The following is a 22,260-nucleotide window of genomic DNA, read 5'->3' on the forward strand; positions in this document are numbered from 1 at the left end:
TTTGGAGTCACAAAAGATACCGAATTGCCAAAGCAATCCTGAGGAAAATGAACAAAGCCAGAGACATAATCTTCCCAGACTTCAGAAAATACTGCAAATCTATAGTGATCAAAACAACGTGCTATTGACACAAAAGCAGGCATATGGATCAATGGAAGAGAAGAGAGAGCCCAAAAATAAACCCACATGCCTACGGTCAGTTAATCTTCAATAGAGGAGGCAAGAATCAAAAATGGAGAAAAGACAATATCTTCACCTGGTGGTGTTGGGAAGGCTGGATAGCTACATGTTAATCAATGAAGTTAGAACACCATACACACCACACACCTAAATGTCCATCAACAGATAAATAGATAAAGAAGATGTGGTACATGTATTCAGTGGAATCCTACTCAGCCATAAAAAAAGAATGAAATAATGCCATTTCCGCAATATGGACAGACCTAGAGATTATCATGTTAAGTGAACTAAGTCAAACAAAGACAAGTATCAAATGATACCACTTATAGTTGGAATCTAAAATATGATACAAATGATCTTATTTTCAAAACAGAAACAGACTCACAGACATAGAAAACAAACTGTGGTTACCACAGGGAAAAGGGGAAGAAGGATAAATTAGGAGTTTGGGATTAGCTGATACAAACCACTATTTATAAAATATAATATACAAGCAACAAGGTCCTACCACATAACACAGGTAACTATATTCAGTATCTTGCAATAACATAAATCAAATATAATCTGAGAAAGAACTGTAATCTGTGTATAACATAATCACTTTGCTGTACACCAGAATCTAACACTATATTGTGAATCAACTATACGTCAATAAAAAATGTTTCAGAAGAATTCATAATATGGAAATAAATGCTTTTGTTACAAAGTTTAATGGCAAAAGAAAGTTATGAAATTGTCCAGATGGTATGATCACAACTATGTCCAAAAAAAAGTGAATGAATAAATAGTACATGGGACTTATGGGTTTTTAACAGACTTTATTTTTAAGAGCAGTTTTCTTTCAATTCATACAAAGATTGAGTAAAAGGTCTAGGAATCTCCCATAAACCCCTACCCAACACAGGCACAGCTTCCCCACGTCAACCTCCCTGGGTGGGTTTTTTCCCTACTTTCTTTCCCCACTCCTAAATTGTCGGATTGTCTATAATGAGAAAAATAAATTATATTAGGAAGGAAGGAAATACAAGAGGAAGTGAGGGCAGGAGGAAAGGCAAGAAGAAGGAGCCCTTATCCCAAAGGGAGAATGCAGACGGCTTCTTAGCCCTTTCAATTTCTGATACACCTTTTAATTGCACCAGCTGTTGGAATTCCTCACCATTTTAAGTTTGTGACATCATTTCCCCTTTCCACATACTGCTCACAGAACATTTTAATGCTTTCTCATCCCCAAAACTATCCCTCAAACACCAAATTCAAGCCAGCCTCTGATGAATGCTTCCTCAGCTAATTCTCTGCCTCCTTGCACCTTAGGCAACTTCTCCTATAGAAGCTGAGCACCCCGTGACCAGCAGCCTGGGAGCCTGGGCAGAGATTCTCTGGCTTTACCACATACACACACACACACCTCCCTAGTGATGGAGAAAATACGACCTGCAATTCCCACCTCCTGCCATCCAGGCTCAGCATTTTGCTCCTTGCCTCTGTAAGCCCATTTTCTGGCACTCTTTGAACTTTAAATTGAGACTAGATTTTTCCAGGCAGTGATAGTGGAGTTTAAGTGTTAATCACTCAGTCATGTTCAATTCTTTGCTACCCCATGGACTATAACCCAACAGGCTTCTCTGTCCATGGAATTTTCCTGGCAAAAACAATGGAGTGGGCATCCATTCCCTTCTCCAGAGGATCTTCCTGACCCAGGGATCAAACCCAGGTCTCCTGTACTGCAGGCAGATCCTTCACTGTCTGAGCCACCAGGGAAGCCCTTGGTCGTAGAAGTTCATGTATCAATGCCAGGTATACATACATTTACAGGAGTGTTTCATGCATTGACCCCTTAGTGCTTTTATTCAATTATTTACTCTTTCACTCTACGAATAATGCCCCGGCACAGAGTCCAGGTAGAATCCACAGAGCTCAGCCTACAGGCTCTATCTTGGCCAGCTCACAGCCCAGCAGGTCCTTTTAGAGAGAAGCAGCCCAGTGTGGGGAAAGACAAAAGAAGGTGGAGAGGGGGAGCCAGGGAGATAAGAAGCCCGGACTTTTCATAGGCTGTTCTGGAGCAGTGGGACTGAACAGATGGAGGAAGCTCCCTGCGGGACCTTGTGTGGGGACTGACTTCCAGGAGGCCTGAGGCTTTGTTTGCTTCCCTTGATGGCCCCCATGCTAGCACAGAGACCCAGCCTCAGTTGACTTGTGACCTGTCAGTGTGTGTGTGTGAGTGCTCAGTCACTTCAGTCGTGTCCGACCCTTTGCGACCCCATGGACTAAAGCCTGCCAGGCTCCTTTGTCCATGAAATTCTCCAGTCAAGAATACTGGAGTGGGATGCCATGCTCTCCTCCAGGGGATCTTCCTGACCCAGGGATTGAACCAGCATCTCCTGCATTGCAGTCAGATTCTTTACCCAGTGAGCCCACCTGGGAAGCCCTGACCTGACAGAGCAGGGGCTAATTTTACATGAAGTACAAAAGAACAACACAGTCTGGGCCTGGGGGTGAGTTACAAATGCAGAGGAAGTTGCCCACACCTATTGCCCCAGGGGCACCCAGAGGAGGCCACAGCCCTGCTTACCCCTGGGTTCTGAGATGCTTCGTTTGGGGTGGACAGCTCCTCTGCACGCACACCCATCTCTTTTCTAAGCCAGCGATGGATTATTTTCATTTCATTCCAATTGAACTGCAAGACTAAACTGGGCCCAATTTCTGATCAGCATCATTTCTCTCAGGCTTGCTCAGGGAAGACAAAATCCATTAAACTCTTGCCTGCTCCCCTATGAGAAGCGCTGAGCTCCCCATGGCAGCAAGATGGCAGCTCTGGAGGAGAGAGACTCATTTTATGTGGATCAGTGACTGGCTTATTGTAGGTGCTTAATAAATATTCAATCATAACAATCTTAATTACTGGATTACATCATGTCTGTCTTAGGGTAGGATATAAATAAATAATGCCATAATAATAATGAGGCTCTAAAGGAGGGCTGCTTGGTTTGAGTTCCCACTTAGACGCAGGCGGTTTTAATAAATTTGGGTGGATTTCATATTTCATGAAGATATATCTGCTCACAGCAGGTAAATGCTTCTGAAGATAAGCCTTATTTAGTATTAATGCTGGCAGAACACTTTCTAGATTACGTGTTCTTCAAGGTTTAATTCAGCTCAACATGACACCCAGTTCTCTGAGTGTTTGAGGGTGTCCAGTGGCAAGGAGGTTGATGGGCAGGGTGTTCAGGGTCCAGTCCTCCAGCTGGCTTTTGGGGAAACATTGAGATGTGTTAGCCATCCCTCTCCAGCACACCCTAAGCCATCCCCTGCTCAGAATGGAGTTGCAAACAGTCCTGGCAGGTATGAAAATGATGAAGTTAGCTAGTGGCCAGCAGGAAGGCAAATGCTTCATCTGAAGGGGCAGCCCCGCAAATCTTGCCACCCAGTGGTGCCCGACCTTCCATTTTAAAAAGAGTCAGAAATGCCACTGTCACACCCCGCCTCCCAAATCTCCTAGTCTTTTAAGGCTGCTAACCAATCCAAATTACTTTAGAACAAAAGCTTCCTGCAGCCTTTTGGGTCCCCTCTGGCCATAGACTGCACTAGGTGACCCTGAGGTCTGGAGCTGAGAATAAGGGGTGTGCAAGGAAGGGTGTGTGTTGGTTCCTCCAAGAAGGCCAGGAGAGAGCCAGAAAGCCCCTGGCAGACTTGTTGGGTGCCCTAGATCTGACCCCAGCTCTGTTATCTGCCGGACTCACCATGTGCCTTCCACAAGTCCCCAAGACCCTGCTCCCTCTGCAGGAAAGTGGGAGATGATGAGGCTGCATCCGGAGCCCTCCTCTAAGGGCTGCATGGAGAGCCAACACCCCGTAAAACAGCGGGATAGCTCTCTGCATGCTATTCGTGCCAACAGAACTCCAACTAGTAGATGCCCGTGTGTGTGTGTGTGCGCGCGCTTAGTCGCTCAGTCATGTCCAACTCTTTGCAACCCCATGGGCTGCGAGGCACCTCTGTCCATGGAGATTCTTCAGGCAAGAATACCCATGAAGTTGTGCAAAAACCTCACAGCTCTCTGAATTTGGGCTACTGGAAGCTTCTGGAAGCAGTAATAGTCTTGGAGGGTTGAGAACCAAATGTCAGATAGTGAACCTGAAGCAGACATGGTGACTTGCAGAACTGCTCATCTCAGACCATACAGTCTGGCTCAGTCCCAGCCTCCCAAGGCACCTGAGCCAGCTCTGGTCCCACCATGGGTATCTGCTTCCCCCACTCTTCTCTAAAAGTGGACAGGAGGATGTGAAAGGACCACCTGTGGAGGAGCTGAGGACGGGGAGGGGTCTTGACACCTTTCAGTCCCCAAAAGGAAACCAGAGCTCCGATGGGATTACAGGTACAAGACCTGGGCAACCCCTGTGGTTGTGAGCATGCCCTCCTCACTCTGAGGGCCCGAGGTGACCTTCTGCAGCAAAAGCAATGCCTAGAAGGGGTCCTTAACATGTGCAAGGGTCCAGAAGCAGATTTTACCCCAGACACAGTTATCATGTCACAGCACTGGCCACTGGAGAGTGACCTCCCCAGCCCTTGGGATAAATCAGACAGCTCTGGGCTTTCTAGAGAAACTGCCCCTGCACTGGGATATTTTTAGCTCCACCATCCCATACATCCATTCCAGGAGTGTTAACGTCACCAGTGAAATTAACCATCTACCTTGGCCAAGTGAAGGTGGCTCCAGCCGGGGGTGTGGGGCGGGGGAACGGAAAGTGTCTCACTAAAACTCTGGACTCAGGTTTCCCTGCAAGTTGGTCCAACCATAATCTCTTGTCAAAAGTAGTAACAGGTTTTCTTCACCCTGTGGCAAATCATCTCAATGAAAAATATACCATCATTTAAAAGAAAATAAAAGGAAAAATCAACACATGCACGTATTCTGCTGACAAAGCAAAATCTGTTGGTTTTAGGTATCATTTTACCTATTGCTTGGCTATATATTATTTGAGAACTTTTTTCCCTGTAACTACGGTTTTAAAGTTTTTTTCCCATGAATATATGCACATTTTTACATTAATTATATAAACTCCATCTTTACTTGATTACTTAATGGAAACATGGAACCATGTGAAGTTGCTCAGTTGTGTCCAACCCTTTGCGACCCCAAGGACAGTAATCTACCAGGATCCCCTGTCCATGAGATTTTACAGGCAAGAGTACTGGAGTGGGTTGCTATTTCCTTCTCCAGGGGATCTTCCCAACCCAGGGAATGAACCCGGGTCTCCGGAATTGCAGGCAGACAATTTACCATCTAAGCCACCAGGGAAGCCACTGATTACTTAATACTCTTCCATAAATATTTTCTTCTATTTTAATGTGTTAATTTTTAAGTCTAGCCTCAGCCAATCAAACTCTACAATTGGGCATTTAGCTGTTTCTGATGCTTTGTGTACCTGCCAATATTTGTAGAGCTGTTGGCCTTGCTAAAGTCACTTTATATCAGATAACCCTAAGTGAGGTTACCAGACAGACTGGAGTCTGAGGGACGGGCCAGGCAGGCCCAGGTGCCACCTTCTCGGCCACGTGGTTCTAGGGACAGTCTCAGGTCTCACCCTGGCTCCCGCAGAGCCTGCCGGTGTCCTCCGGCTCCCTGCTGCATCTCTCCTCTTCCCAGGAGCTCCCACCTCCCCCTCAGCTCACTCTGACTCTCTCATTTTCTCCTTCCTGCCCCAGGGAATTTTCTATTTTCTTAAAATTATGGAATATTTCAAATGTATACACAAGTTCAGAAGACTGTGTAACAAATACCCAACTTCAAAAATCTTGTTTCATATACTCCAGCTCATTTCTCCATACACTGCATTACTCAGAAATAAGTCCCAGATGTCATACCATTGCATTCTTAAATATTAGCGTGCATGTGTGCTAAGTCACTGCAGTCATATCCAACTCTTTGCAACCCTATGGACTGTAGCCTGCCAGGCTCCTCTGTCCATGGGATCCTCCAGGCAAGAATACTGGAATGGGTTGCCACGCCCTCCTCCAGGGGATCTTCATGACCCAGAGATCAAACCCACATCTCTTATGTCTTCTGTATTGGAAGGCGAGTACTTTACAACTAGTGCTACCTGGGAAGTATTAGTGTAGACTTTGCTAAATAATAAAGCTGCTTTTTTCAAATATCATTTTCATGTCTAAAACATTAGCAGTAATTCCTGAATAACATCGAATACCCAGGAAGCATTCAGATTACCCAAGTGTCTTATAAATGTTTGCTATGGAGGGTGTGTTCAGAGAAGGCAATGACACCCCACTCCAGTACTCTTGCCTGGAAAATCCCATGGACGGAGGAGCCTGGTAGGCTGCAGTCCATGGGGTCGCAAAGTCAGATACGACTGAGCGACTTCACTTTCAATTTCCACTTTCATGCATTGGAGAAGGCACTGGCAACCCACTCCAGTGTTTTTGCCTGGTGAATCCCAGGGATGGCGGAGCCTGGTGGGCTGCCGTCTATGGGGTCGCATAGAGTTGGACACGACTGAAGCGACTTAGCAGCAGCAGCAGCAGGGAGGGTGTGTTAGAACCAAGATCCAAAGAGCTTCTGAGTGTGGCTCTTAATCCCTGTGTCTCTCAGGTGTCTTATAATCAACGGCTTCCACCTACTTTGATTTCAACGGCTTATTTGTTAAAGAAATTGGTCGCTTGTCCTATAGAACTTTCCATACCCTGGATTTTGCTGATTACTGCCTAATGGTGTCATTTAACAGTTTCCTCTGCCCCTGTTATTCCTATAATCAGGTGGTTAAATCCAGAGGTAGAGACTTGTTCTGATTTAGGTTTGTTTTTGTTTGGCAAAGGCACATCATGGGTGTTGTGTGTTTATATAGGAGTCCCTCAGGGATCATTGTCTTGATCATTATTTGTCAGGGGATTGAAAAATGACCATCTTCCAGTTCTACCCTTCCTTCTTTATTGGGGTTTCCCAGGTGGCACTAGTGGTAAAGAATCTGCCTGCCAATGCAGGAGATGCAAGAGACAAGGGTTCGATCCCTGGGTCGGGAAGATCCCCTGGAGAAGGTAAGGGCAACCCACTCCTCTTCACTCATCCCTTGGCTCTTTGGACTATTGGGTATAGTTCATACAGGAAAGTCAGGTGAGGCACTTGACCCTGTTCAACTTTTCAGAACGATGAACCTGCTCCCTCCATCCTCCAAGAGGACCATGGAGGTTTGTTTGAGTTATTCAGGTTTTGTTTGGGGTTTTCTTTTTTTTCAGTATCGTTATCAGCTCATGAGTTCAAACATACTCAGTGTTTCAATCTACCCAGGCTTTTATTTGTGGCCTGGCGTGCTGTGATTCATGGGGTCGCAAAGAGTCGGACATGACTGAGTGACTGGACTGAACTGAATGTAACCTATTCCATCTGTTGCTGTGGGAACCTCTTCAGTTGACTCCTTAGTTATTTTGACATCAACCCAGCCATCTTTCTCAGCCTGCCTGCCTTTGGTGTGACCAGAGGTTCCAGACTCTTCTTACACATTTTCTGTTAAGAGAATGTGTGTCCTTTTTAATGAGCTATCTTCAGAGACAGAAATGTTGGTAAAGAGGAAAGTCATTGCTATGATGTTGGTTATTTATTATTCTTAGTCCTTTTAAGAAATGCTTTTCTTTTTTTTAAGAGAAACTATATCTTGATTTCACACTTTTGCATATTTGATTTTATATAATTTATATTGATACCAAATAAACGTTACCAAGTTTTACTTACCATTTTGCTTTTATATTCGCAGCTCTTTTCTCTAACACTAAAAAATGACCTTGTTTTCTCATGACACTAACATATTCTTAATTTGCTTTATCTCTATCTATATTTCTGAGAACAATTTAAGATTTTACTTTACAGTTAATTTTATGTTCAGGTATACCCTCCTTATGAATGTTAAAAAACTAATGTAGTTTAAAACCATTTGAAATAATTCCCCTTAGTGAAATTATGCCCCCTACACATTAGACTCGTTTGTTTCATTTTGCTCTTAATTTTTCAAGACTGCCTTTTTTACCTTTTTGGTTTGGTTTAGTTTGGTCTTTAGGTGAGGTATGCACATGGCCACACATCGAATCTGCCAAACAAGGCACACTCTGAGACACCGAGCTCCTCGCATTCGCACACCCGTGCCCTCCTGTCCCCAGAGGCAACCACTGCAGTGTAGGGTTTATTCTTAAATTGCTTTCCTTTAATATAAGCAAATACATAGAAATGCACACACATATTCTCTCCTGTTCGGGTAAATGTTAGCAGACTTTTTTTTAATTAATTCATTTATTTTAATTGGAGGCTAATTATTTTACAATATTGTAGTGGTTTTGCCATACATTGACATGAATCAACCATAGGTTTACATGTGATCCCCATCCTGAACCCCCTCCCACGTCCCTCCCCATCCTATCCCTCAGGGTCATCTCAGTGCACCAGCCCTGAGCAACCTGTCTCATGCATCGAACCTGGACTGCCAATTTGTTTCACATATGACAATATACATGTTTCAACGCTATTCTCTCTAATCATCCCACCCTCGCCTTTTCTCACAGAGTCCAAAAGACTATTCTATACATCTGTGTCTCTTTTGCTGTCTCACATATAGGGTCATCATTACCATCTTTCTAAATTCCATATATATGCGTTAGTATACTGTATTAGTGTTTTTCTTTCTGACTTACTTCTCTCTGCATAATAGACTCCAGTTTCATCCACCGCATTAAAACTGATTTGAATGCATTCTTTTTAATGGCTGTGTAATATTCCACTGTGTTATATTATTCCACAGTAATATTCCACAGCTTTCTTATCCATTCATCTGCCGATGGACATCTAGTTTGCTTCCATGTCCTGGCTATTGTAAACCGTGCTGGTAGCAGACATTTGAATGGGGAGAAGGAAGAAGCCATGTAAAGACAGAGGTGAAGTGCTTCAAACAGCGTCAGCAGCTGCAAAGGCCCCAGGGCAGTATAGAATGGGAAATATAAAGCAGAGCAAGGAAGCAGGTGTGGCTGGAGCCAGAGTAAGTAGTGATCCTTACCTCACTTCTGCTCTGAGGTCAAACAATTGTGCTCCCCCTGTGCCAGAAGTAGATGTAGGAGAAACAAGAGCCTTCTTCTCCAGCTGCTGCTCGGGGAGAGGGGAGCAGACAATGCCTGGGGGTGCAGGACAGCAAGAGGACTCCCTGGGGCTTTGCACTCCAGATCCTTCTTCCCCACAATCAGGCTGCTCTGCGAAACCCAAACATCACCTCTCTGTATTGTTGGAAGCAGCAGTTCTTCCAAGAAGGCCCTGCTTCTGCAGCATCTTAATAATTAAGGCACCAGGGGAAAACAATACAGTCTGGGAAGACAGGGATACCTGATTCTGAGACCTGCTTTACAACCAATTACATAATTTGGGGCAAGGGATTTCTCCTCTTTGACCTTGTTCTACATCTGGAAATAGAGCTAGGCATGGCTCCCTCTCAGGGTGGTTGTGAAGATCAAAATACACACCGTATAGAAGACAGCTAACAATCTTAACAGTATATTCTATTAAAGCCAAAATACTCCAAGTATCACCATTTCAGCACTGGTTCAATACAATATTCAATACAGAATACCACTAAGAAGATATTTTGTGGGGGTTTTTTGTACTAAGTCTTTGAAATCCAGTGTATATTTTACAGTTACAGCATTTCTCAGTTCAGACCAGCTATGTTTCAAGCGCTCATTAGCCACATGTGGTTGGTGGTGACTAAAGCGGATAGAGAGGCTCAGGTTTGGCACACCATGGCCCAAATCCATCTGCCCCTGTTTTTGCACAGCCCTGTGAGCTAAGAGTGGGCTTCCCAGGTGGTGCTAGTGATAAAGAACCTACCATAGACAAAGGAGCCTGATGGGCTACAGTTCATAGAGTCTAGCAGTGGTAGTGAACTAATAGTGGATTTTATATATCTAAAGAGGAGAAAGAATCAAAACCAGAATATTTGGTGATACATGAAAATGACATGAAATTCAAATCTCCATGTCCATAAATAATGTTTGATTGGAATGCAACCACACGTCTTCATTTACAAAGCATCTCTAACTGCTTTTCAAGGCTGAGTAGAGCAGCCCTGACAAAGGCAGTCTGATCCACAAAGCTAAAAACATATACTCCCTAGCCTTTTACAGAAAGCTTGCCAGCGTGTGCTCCAGGAGCACAGCTGGAGGACAGCTTCTGACCCCTCACACTCCTCCTGACTCATTGCCAGGTCCCTCCTAGTGGCTAACTTCTTAGCTAGTCACCATGATTTTGTTGGTGTTTGGTAGTATTTTGATAAAGTGGATTTACTTCATTTCACAGAACAGTTTCTATATTTTTTTCATTTAAATCTTTCATTTCAAAGTCCTAAGCCAAGAGTCCCAAAGTGAAGGCCTCAAAGAGAGCTCCCAGACCACGTACCCCTCAACTGACTTTGATAGCCACCAATCTGGCACCTGGTTTATCAGACAGGGGGAGCATCTCTAAGGAAGGGCCCTCAGTGACCTGGGCCAGTGGCCTGTTTTCCAGCCACAAGTTGCAAACAGGACCCCCCAAATAAATCCAGCCCTTCTGAGCTGGGCACCATTATCATGCACCATCCCTTGTCAAAGCCACTAACTCTGAGTTCCTGGTAAGGAGATCCATCTGATGAAAGGGTCTGAAGGTGAGAAGTGTCCTGCTGCAGTGACACTCCATTCTGCCATCAGCCCTGAGGACACCCTTTCACTGTGCTGACACTCAGGTACAGAATCCCACAGTTAACAAAACAAATCAGTAGCCAAGGAGACGCCCTGGCCAGACTTTACTCTCTCCCCCAGAGGGAGGCGAGCAGAACAGGTGGATGGAAGAAAGCCGTGTTCCCTGCACTTAGGCTGAAAGAGTGATTCGCTAGGGCGGCTGCAAGAGACCTACTGTCTAGACAGGTCAGAGGACAAACCCTCTTCTGTGTCCTCAGAGCCAACCTTAGTCATGTGGAATCCAGGACTTCTGCAAGCCTCAGTTTTCTCATCTGGAAAGAGGGCTCATGAACAGTCATCACATATAGGGAGAAAAGATATCAGACAGTGCCTGCCACATAATGGGTGCTCAGCAAACAGTGGTTCCCCCGTCTTGTCTTTCCCTAACTCTCCAGCAGGGAGCAATTCGTGGTGAAAGAACAAAATGGTGCTGGGCCCTAAGACAGGGTACAGTGGGTAGGCTCATTTACATAAGGACACAGAATGGTGCAGGCACAGACCAAAGGTTTTCTGTGCGCACACCAACATCACTATTTTATTGTTGTTATACATATTATTATTAAGCCTTGGGAAAGCACCAACTTCCTGAAGACATATATAGAAGCAACTCATAAAGAAGGCTGAGCACTGAAAGAGAGCTCGGACAAGCTGTTCAGCACAACCACACCTTGAGAGCGGAAGGATCAGGGGAGCTGCCTCACATCATGTGCGGAGATGTGAACTTCAAACACCCAGAAGTGGAAACCGGCCTGAAGGACCCATTCCACGTTGCCCTCCTTAACCAGCTTCTCAATGTTTCTAATTAGCACAGATAAAGAACAGAGCAGATCCCCCAAATTAAGTTAGCAGCATCATGCTCGTCCAGACAGGAGTGAGGCCATTTTCACCCATACTGTCAGGCAGCCAGGCAGCTCCCACGAAGCTCCAGAGGTTCTGTGGAGAGTCGGAGCCAGTGAAGTCACCACAAGGAGTGGACACCATAGCACGCCGCCTGAGGACAGCTTTATTTATGCTCTTGCAGAATGTACAAGCAGGTCTTGTTTTTCTGGATGGTGAGGGAGCCGGCTCACATAGCATTCGTGATTCTACATTTAGAATTGTGTCTTCATTCACATTCTTTCCACGCAGCTCACAGCTCCTGGACTGGGAGAGAGTGGTCACTTTGCCTGGGCCCGTTCCCCGGAAAGATGCCAGCTCCGGCTCATGCAGACCCTGAGCTCTTGGTGGAGCTTGGGCTGAATCGTCTGGCTGTGTTTTGTGACTGGGGTGGTCCACGCCAGTGCCCCACCAGGAGTGAGCCAGACATGGGGTCTCTGGGACAGGGCAGCTGAAGGCACATCCTGGGGGAAATCAGAGTCCACAGTCGTCGGCTGTGGTCAGCCTAGCTGGATGAGGTCCCAGGCCAAACTCAGAGTTCCTGCTCCCAGGACAGGCTTTTACGGGGTCAACTGCGTTTTATTGTTCTCTCTCGACCCCTCCTGCTGACGCCATTGACAGAGCTGCCAGCCACTGCCCTGCCCCCAAATGTTCCCTGAACCATCCTTACGGTTCTCTTTTCCCAATCAGCCACTTCAAGCAAACACCATCAGCACCTGCCACACAGCAAAGCTCACCACTTCTAGGATCCTAAACCAGACATGAGGTCATGTTCTCCACCTGTGAAGAATTAAAAGTAAGCTGGGGAAGAAACATTCTGAGGAGCGGGAGGAAAGTAAGGGGCCCTGCTGAATGGTTTCAGCTCAGCTTACTCGTTCCTCAAAACAAACTCCTCCTTAAAATGGGATTTGGAAATACAACTTTTCCTAAAATCCAGAACAAATGATTTGGGGCAAAAGCAGATAGCATACAAACTGGCTGTATATTTGTTCCAATGTATAATTGGGGGGGGTGGATTTAAAAAATTAGACATCAAATCCAGGATTTCTCAGGTATTGCTGTTGACCCCAAAGCTCTGTTTTTTAAAAAATAAGTCAATTTGAATGCTCTTTACCAAAAGATAAGTAAACGATAGTACAGATGGTTGAAGACGTGGCAAAAATCAGGGGAAAAAATAGCAAGTGAATGCCTACCATTTGAGAAGCTTTGTAGTATAGAAGCATAGCTGTACATGAGCTTATTTTATCTTCAGCCCCACAGAGCACAGGCAATCTGTCCATCTTAGAGATGAGTAAATTGAGGCACAGAGAGGCTAAGTCATTTGGTAGAAATACAAGGGGCTAGGGCTCTAAATCCTATTTATTGATTTGTTTGTTTTGTTTTGTTTAATGCTGGTTGATCTCTCAAATCGATTCTTTTTATCTGCCAGGATGGCTAGCATTGATTTTGACACTCAGGGGAGGTAAGTGAGGTGGGTAGAATCAAGGGGTTCACTTTGAGTATCGCTCAAACCATCTCTGAATGCTGATCAGTGAGCAGGTGTCCCCACAGACAGGTCCTCAAAAGACAAGTTTAGAGGCTCCCAGGAGGAGGAAGGGCTGGATCGTCCTGTTGGTTGGAGGTCTTAACCACTCCATCTGCAGGGCCACAAGGAGCTGTTCTTTGTGACTCGTTTGAACTGAAGTGCATAGACCTGTCTCCCTGGGATCCTGCTACTGGTGGGTTCGAGGCTGGAGGCGGTGCCAGGCCTTGAGTTAGGGCTGATACTGAGGTCACTGGCTGTGAGTAATCCACGGGGGCAGGCAGGGCAGTCCACAAATAGATTCAGAGGTACAGTGCAACACAGACTTCCAAAGGCTTCAGGCATCCACAGAGCAGGACACCTGTCTGGGACCAGGCACTTCTGCCTTTCCAGGCCCCAGGGAAGGGGAGTGTGAGAAAGGACCTTGAAAAAAAGAAAGGAAGAAATTCCTGCATTAAAACTCTTGTGCTCTCCCAGGGTTGCTTGGGGGAAGGTAAATAGAACACCCAGGAACTGGCATGGTGTGAGCAAAGGCAAGGGGGTTGGAAAAGGTCTGGGGGGGTCTGTGGGCAGTTTGGGGAGTAGGTGACCCCAGGCCAAGATAGGAAGTGGCCATGGGAAGGCAGACATAAATAAGCCCACCTCAGGGCTGTGGAGAGGCCTGCCCTCCAGAGATGGGGAGGGGAGCTCTAACCTGGCACCTGGGCCTTGCCAACAACCACATCTGCCATGGCCAGGCTCACCCAGTGGGCACTTACCTTACCTCTTCTCTGATTATTTCATATCCTTCAGCAACTCTCACCCTGAAACCCCAGGCTAGCCTTCCCCCAGCCTGCAGCCAGGCATGTTATTTTGCTCTACAAGCACAGCCCAGGACGGTTCCTTACTCGAGGAATGCAGGCTGCGGTCCTCCGAACTGATGATGAAACGGGCTATTTCTGCCCCGGGGCATCAGCAGGCCTCTGGGCGGTGGTTCCAAGGCACATACTACTGTGTTTATAATGTTTCCCTAAACAAATGTTTTCCTTTGCATCTTGGGAGGTTTTTTTCTGAATCTCAGCACTAGAATAGTATTAAAAATCAATCTGAATAGAAGTTGGAATCCTGGGTTAGGATCCGGCTAAGAGGCAAGCAATTTCTCACTCCCCAAGTTATCTATTACCCGTGGCCGATCTGGATGTAAAAATAGCTGCTGAGGCTGTTTGTTTAATCTGACTGTTACATGACACCACGCGGGTGTTGCAGTGGGGACTGTTTGCCTCTTCCCCACCAAGAACACCATTTGGTTTCCCCCGGCTGGGTCTCTATTTAGGTACGCTTCCCCAACTTCCAGTGTCTGGCCAGCTTCTGGTCACTGATTTTCCTCAGGTGGGCAGGTTTGTGAACATTAAGAGGTCTGGGTCTTGCATCCATTCCCCGCTATCTCTGGGCAGTCTGGCTGACAAGGGAAGAAATTTTGGCTGCTGGGCAAAGCCAGGCTGCTGGAAGAGTCAGGGTCCTGTCCGGTTCCTGGGAGGCCTGGAGAACAAGCAGCCGGGACTTGCGGAGAGTGGAAGGTAGGGTCAGATGGTCTGGTTCCCTCGCAGAGGCTGGGAGGCACAAACTCCCATGGGCCGCAGGGATGTGCACTCTGGGCCGGTGGGGCTGGGAGGTCGCCCGCTCTGTGTCAGGGCGCTGTGTGGGGCGCTGTGTGTGACCAGGGGCATGTCGGGGCTGAGTTTCTCTGTGTACTGCATGTGCCATGGTGACAGACTGCCATGTGGACCAGAGGATATGGTATAGATGGGTGTGACTTTGTCCTTCTGTGCATCTATCAGGACACGCTGCTCCCACATGGCTGAGCGGGCACAAGCCTTGGGTGTGTCCAGGGTGCTATGTTGTCAAATGGGTGCAACCTTACAGGTTCTAGGGTGGGAGACTGGCTCTCTTGTGTCCCCCACTGCTGGGTCAGGCAGGATCCTACTAGTTATAAAGAGGGCAATTGGTCATCAGGACATCATGACCCATGGACTCTGAGAGCATGTGTGGCTTCAACAGGGAAATCCCCCCAGACTGTGTGTTCTTCCACACCCAGGGGTCCCCAAACAGACTCCCACAGGTGGCTTACCTGAATCTATCATCGTATCTTTTTTTCCCTTGTAGAGAATAGATCCTTAAGAAGAACAATATTGAATACGTGTGTAAAGTTAAATAGACCTTAAGAAGTTAGTAAGAAGGATTTGTAACACCCCCCATGGATATATTGATAATGCAGAGGGCTATGCATGGGGGGTGAGGGAGGGACTATATGAGAAATCTCTGTACTTTTCACTTAGTTGCTCGGTTTTGCTGAGAACCTAAAACTGCTCTAGAAAATAAAGGCCATTTTTAAAAAGACTGAATTATGAATCATTTCTTTCAACATATCTAGCCCAATTATAACAAACAATATTCGAAGTAATATTTTTTAAAACCCAAAATATAGGAGTGCTGGAGATTAGATTAACAGATGATTGTGTTAAATGAGGTTTAATTTTCCAGCAATGTGTGTTCCCTTTACTACAGTGGTTGGTAAACTAAGGCTGTGGGCCGGGCACCTGGTTTTATAAATAAAGTTTTATTGGCATGCAGCCCATACTCGTTCATTTACATAATGTCTTTGGCTGATTCTCACAACTGCCCCAGGCTGTGTGGCGGAAAAAAACTAAACATTTACTATGCAACCCTTTATAGAAAATGTTTGCTGACCTCTGTTGTACCACTCCTTAAGATGGGTTGTTTTCGTTCACACACAAACAACAGTAAACATTCTAGCTTGTACAGCCTGTGAGCTGGATCCTTCAGAAACAATGATTAGCTCTGGAGCTCCTTGCCCCTCTGCTGGGCTCGTCTTTCCAGTCTAGCTGGTACAGGAAATGTTCAGCTTGCCCCTGGGAGAATTAGCTTTGCTGTGGAATAAGGCCTAGGTTGAGCAGGGCAGATTGTGCTTATCAGGATGGTTTATAAATAGACATCTCCGGGTGACCCAAGTCCAGCCTGCATCTGCCCCTTGGTCTTTGAGAGGGGAACAATTGTGCCTGCTCACTGGTGACCAGAAGCTCACTGGGATGGGAGTAACCGTAGCCTGCTGGGAGGACAGGGGCTGATGGAATGCTGGGTCCTAAAAGTATAGGAACTTGGATCCCCTGGGAACCCAGGAGATAAAGGTGTGCAGAGGAGACGAGGGAAGGCCAGGTGGCCCCAAGGTCCCTGATGAAGAGTGTGTCCACCCCGATGTCTTTTCCCTGGGACCCCAGCAAGTGACTTGGTGCTTTTTGCTTTTTGCTCCTGACCCTAAGGAAGCCCAGGAGACCCTTACAGAAAGGGGAAGCCCCACGTCTGGAAATAGCCCTATTCCTCCAACCTATGCCAGAAATCTCAGTAATTGAAACCTGCCAGCCAACAGAGCCAGGCCTGGGCCATCTTCCTCCTTGGCTTTCAGGCCTTCACTCCATCCGCCTGGGGTTACTGGAGAGATGAAAAGGGCTTTCAGAGAAGACAGCATTACGGAGACACAAGTGCTGACATTTCCCAACAGGCTGCAGTGGTCTTGGTTTTATCTCTGTCTTGAGGGCTTAAATCATATTTCACCAGACCCAGCCAATCTGTAGCCCTATAATGCAATCTCATGTCTCATTTCGTCAGTTGGGAAAACCCAAAACACCTCTTAGTTTCTACTTGATCCCAGGGGTTGCAGGACATGAGCTGGGGGTGTGGGAAAGGAGAGGACAAGGCTCATTATAAATGCACAGATCAAGGCCCGAAAATGGAATGTGAGATGTGTCACCCCCAATGTAGGTCATCCTTATCATTCTGGAACATTTCCTGGAGGGGGCTGCATAAGTGAGTAATACATGGCAGCAATGTCAAGGCTGAGATGGAGTGGGTTCTTGGCTGCCCTCAGTTCCCAGGGCTGAAGAAGACTTGGTGCGAAGTGCATTCCCTTCCGAGGTGCGGCTGTCAGAATGTTTACAAATGTGATTCCAAGAGGAGCCAATGGAGCCAAAGGACCACAAATGGCTTTCTACCCAGGACTTGACAGACTTTCTTTCTCATCGAAGAAGAAAGCAACCCTTCTGGACCACAGCCCATGAAAGTGGGGAGCAAACCTTCCCTGTATCCTCCATTCTCAGTTTGGCTCTGAACTCTAGCCCAGAGAAGACACTGCACAGTGAAGGGCTTCTGAACCCATGGAGATGTCTACGCCTGGCATCGATAGGAATCCTTGGTTCCTTTGGGCCTCTGCACCTGGACACTGTTCCCTGGCCTCCGTGGGTCCCTTCTGTCCCTAAGTGGCCCCTTCCCAGGTGGGCTAGAGCTGCTGAGGACTTCAAGGCTGAGTTAAAAGAAGGATTTCATCTTAGCCACGTCCCATCTTAAAGCCTTTACCTGAAGCTTGATGAATGAAGAGCAGAGAGGAAACAGATTCGCTTGAGCAACCAGTGCTTTCTCTACTCTCTGCCCAGTCTGGTGGTCAGTTTCATGTCTCTGAGCCCTGCCTGCAATGGCCAGGTCGTGTTAGAGCTGCCAATGGGCTTGCCCTGGCCTAGGGCAGCCTGGTCACATGCAGCACCACCAGCAGTTAAGGGGTAGGAACTCAGACCCACTTGCTAAACCCACTGGCTCAGAGCTGCTTCTGGCCCACAGTGTCCCACCAAGTTCACCATAGGAATCTAGCTGCGTTACTCTGTATGCAAAACCCTTACATAGATCACCCGTTTTTTGGTTTTGTTTGTTTTTTCTGACTCATCTAGCATGCAAGGTTTCCTCAGATTGGTTCCAGTGATAGCTTAGGAGACTCAGGCATGGTTTTCAGGGGAAACAACCACCATACAAACACTGATGCTCTTAACAGTCAGCTAATAAGCATTCAGATGAGGGAATTGAGCGGTTTGCTCAGGCAGAGGAACCAGTCAGAGGGCAAAGGTGTGAGCTGGTTCCAAGGACAGGCAAGCTCTGGGGGCTCTGGGCAGTCGCTGGCTTGCTTCTCTCTCACTTGCATGTTGGGGAAAGGCATTGTCCTCGTGCCCCTAGCCCTGGCTTGGGGTAGATTGTATGGTGAGGACGGTAATGAGACGTTGACAGTTACCAGGTGTCAGCCACCTCACAGACACGAATTCACTCGGTCCTCATAAGGACCCTGGGAGGCAGGTATTACTTTAGTCTCATTTTGCCGATGAGGAAACTGAAGCAGAAAGAGGCTTTGTAATTTCCCTAGGGCCACTCACAACTAGTACAGCCAAGAACCATGCCCTCGGAGGTCTGGCCTCAGTCCATGCCCTTCGCACTATGTTACAGCACCCCCGTCTGGAGGTTAGCAATGTGGCAAGTGGCGTTTAGTGAGCGCCTACGAGAGTCGTTACACGCTGGATGGAGCTCACCTTGCAATCCTGTTGGCGGGGGTTAGTGCCACAACGGTAGATATGGAATTCCTTCTGAGGGAGGTCTGTTGCAGAAAACCCAAGGTCTCTAGTGGTGTAAGCTTCCATTTACTGAATCATTACTCTGTGTAGGTCTCTTCTCGGCCCTTGACACCTTTTCATCTCTACCCTTCCCCACCACCCACAGACGTGAGGACAGCTGCAGAGAATGAAGGGAGGCTCAGAGAGGTGGAGGGAACTTGCCCAGGTTGCACAGCGCTAGGAAATGGGACATAGCCGTCTGACTCTAATCTTTCCACTCCCCTCTGCTGGGTGCTGAGGCTGGAGCCAGCTGGGTGCCTGCACACAGACTGGCAGCAAAGCTCCTTCCCAGCTGCCTTCAAGCAAGCACTACCTGGCAAAGCACTGATCTCTGCCTGTTCTCCCCCCACAAGCACCTGTCCATTGGAGAAGGAAGAATTTCTGATTCATCTCTGTACCCTGCATATGCACAGCCTTCCCAGAGCCAGGCCTAGAGCCAGGTAGACACAGCCCAAACCAGTCATTGACCCCCATGCACCCCAAGTGGCCCAAGAGCATATGACTCATCAGTACAACCTCCCAGAAAGAGGTCCAACCTCCAATCGCTCGAGGCCTAGGGCAGCAGAGTTTCAAGTGTGGTCCCAAGTGTCCCTGGATACTCTAACCCTGCCCCAACATCCTGAGAGAGCATCTCTAGGGTGGGTCCAGAACTTCATTTAACAAACCCTCCAGGGCATTCTGAGAAGCAAGGACCACTGTCTTACAAAAGAGAAGGAGAAAAGATTCCTTGTTGATCTCAGCAAGGAGAACGCCAAGAAACTGACTTTTTCCACTTCAACTCAAGTCATTGTTTTAAATAATCCTCTCTGTCTAAAGAGCACTGTTCAATTTTTTTAGAAGGATCAGCTGGATGACAAATTCCTTGTCTCACTGCTCTAAGTACTTCATAAGGAATTCTGTGAAGAAGGAGAGATGCTTGTCAGTTCCGTGACTGTGTCCCCAAAGCAGAGAAGTTCTCTTTCCTTCCCTGGAAGAGCTGGTCTCACAGCTGCCACATGGGTTGGAGAAAAGAAAGCTGTCACTTACCAACCAGCCATTTCCCTTCTACGTCCTAGCCTCCAGAAGGAAGTGAGGAGAAGGCCAGGGACAGTGGGGCTCTGATGTGTCTATGGGGTTGGGGAGGGGTTAGAGATTCCCAAGGGCTCTGTGGGACACCCCTCCCCCAGCCCAGATACTCATATCTTCCTGACAGTTCAGGGACCAGGAAGAGGGCACCCTGCTGGATGCTTCTACGGGATGGCCATGTCCATCAGGTGCCTTCTCTAGCATTACTAAAGCAAATGCTCTCTGGTGGGAAGAGGAGGGCATGGGAAGAGAAGCTGCTACAAGAAAGACCTCCACCCCTTCTTACCCTGTGGGGACACCATGGCAGAGGGAGACACCCACCCCATAACCTTCTCTACTTTGGCTGCTCAAGGAGGGCAAAACTGCTTGGCACAGAGATTCAGGTCTGAATCCTGGCTCTGCCACTCCCTGGCTGTGTGATCTTGGGCAAGTTGTTCAACCTCTCTGTTTCTCGGCTTCTACACCTCAGATTCCTTTGACACAGGTCCTGTCCAACTTGGCCAGGGGTTGTGCCCCCTGAGAAAGATGGCAGATGTAAACTCCCTGTCAGTTAGCAGGTAAGCTCTGATGGCTCTTGCAGCTCTGCTTCTCTGCCTTTGCCACCCAGCCCTGTGGCACCAATTTATAGATGGGGAAATGAAGTCTGCAGATGGTGAGGAGAGCCCTGTGCCTCTCTGCCCTCTTTGTGGTTCCAGGAGCTCTTCCTGGAACTTCTTCTCTCTGCCCAAGCCTGGGACTCCCCTCAGGGCTGCTTTCCAGGGGTGTCCTCCCATATGGCCTGGCTCTCTTCCCAGGGGCTGGAGAGAAGATGGTTACCTGAGGGACACCCCAATCCCAGCAAACCCACATGACTCTTCCTCTGGGAATCTCTGAAGCAGCCTCCTCTCTGGACAAGGCTCTCCAGAGTGGAGTTACAATCGCCCCTGTAACACCCACTTCATAGTCCATAGAGTCTTCCTCAAGGACCAGGCTGTACCTTCTCATCAGCCCCAGGTTACAAAAACAAGGCTGGGGCTCAGATTGAGTGATTTGTCCAAAGTCTAACTGATTCCGCAGCTCTTAAGTGACGAGTCAGGTGTCCATCTACTGAAAGCCTCACTGGGTGGCCTGCCAAAGCTGGACTCCCAGGTAGAAAGGGATGCACAGGATAGAAGACAGGGGACAGGGTGACTGTGGGTATTAATATGAGCCCCAGGGAAGCTTGAGGGTGAGAACCAGGAGTGGGGGACTACAGGGTGCCCAGGGGTGGGATGGGGTGGTGCCAAGCACAGTTTCTCAGCCTGAAGCTGAAGCTCCCGGAGATGCCTCTTTAAGTGTAGGATATAGAGAACCTATCCCTCTCCAGCAGCCCCAGGTTCAAGCTCTGCATCACCAAGTATTAAACATCTCTGGATTCAAGGTCTTCCTCTGTAAAAAAAAAAAAAAAAAGTAATTTCTACCTCACAGAATTGTTTCCTAATTACATAATAAATAGGAAGCAATAATATGGTATATAAAGTGCCTATCTCACGCCAGGCGCTCTGTAAATGGGGATTTCTTTTACTCATTCATTCATTTGTTTAACAAACAAATGGTCCTCTGCTAGGCCCAGGTGCTGTACGGAGCTAGGGAGGCAGCAGTGAAGCAGAAAGGCAAGGCCTGGCTCACGGACCCACCACCCGGGTGGTCTTCTCCTCTCCCTAACAATGTGAATCCAGTCAGACCCTAATAGTCACTGTGTTTGGGCCTTGGATCTCTATTTCTCCATCCAAATAAGAACCTAGCATCACTATAAACAGGGCAACCCCAAACAGAGCCTGATCAGGAATGATCAGATTCTGGTCTAGGACAGTTTAAAAAAAAAATAACACTACAGACTATAACTCATTATTGAGCCCTCAAATCACTTACTACATTGCACATAGCCTTTGCTTTGTTTTCTTTTTAATGAAAGACTACTGTGGAATAGGATGAGAATATCAGAGTGGTCCATGTAAGCAATGTAAGTTTTGCTTCATGAATTTTCCTTGTCTCTGAGCTGATTGTATGCTGTAATATGGATATATTTCTTGCTGTGTGTTGAGGGAAAAACGAGTGGGAAACCTCTGCTCCTGGAACATATGCAGAGAAAGACTGTGCACATATTCCCTGTTGCCCAGTAGCCTGCGTGTGGGTAAAGTTCACGGGCAGGACAGCTGGGGCTCACAAGACTTAGTGGGCCTTCTTCTGTGCAGGTCGCCCCCGGGCTGGGGGAGGGCCAGGACCTGGTGAGCCTGGTGGCTCTGAGCATCTCGGGCAGTGGCTGCCTCAGGGGCTAATTTCATGACCATTCCTCTCCTCAGCCCACTCCACCTTAGGAAGCTGCATGCACTCCCCAACCAGGGTGGGGGGCAGAACTGAAGTTGTTTT

General features: G+C 47.4%; 1 protein-coding gene across 5 annotated transcripts in view; it reads left to right on the forward strand.

Moving 5' to 3' along the window:
• Positions 1–22,260, forward strand: part of C12H10orf71 (chromosome 12 C10orf71 homolog) — a 55,378-nt gene that overhangs the window by 11,212 nt on the left and 21,906 nt on the right. The window contains exon 2 of one of the 5 annotated variants that reach the window (XM_055425256.2): positions 12,496–12,601. The exons of 1 other annotated variant lie outside the window; for it this stretch is intronic. The gene's annotated coding sequence lies outside the window, so the exon portion shown is untranslated. Of the gene's footprint in view, positions 1–12,495; positions 12,602–14,343; positions 14,884–14,947; positions 20,430–22,260 lie in introns of those variants that run through there. 3 more of the 5 variants (XM_055425255.2, XM_055425258.2, XM_055425259.2) reach the window with 3 other exon arrangements.

Source organism: Moschus berezovskii, chromosome 12, assembly GCF_049115385.1.
Source record: "Moschus berezovskii isolate FMDL1 chromosome 12, NW_MosBer_1.0, whole genome shotgun sequence".
In the NCBI taxonomy this organism is placed as follows: Eukaryota; Metazoa; Chordata; class Mammalia; order Artiodactyla; family Moschidae; genus Moschus; species Moschus berezovskii.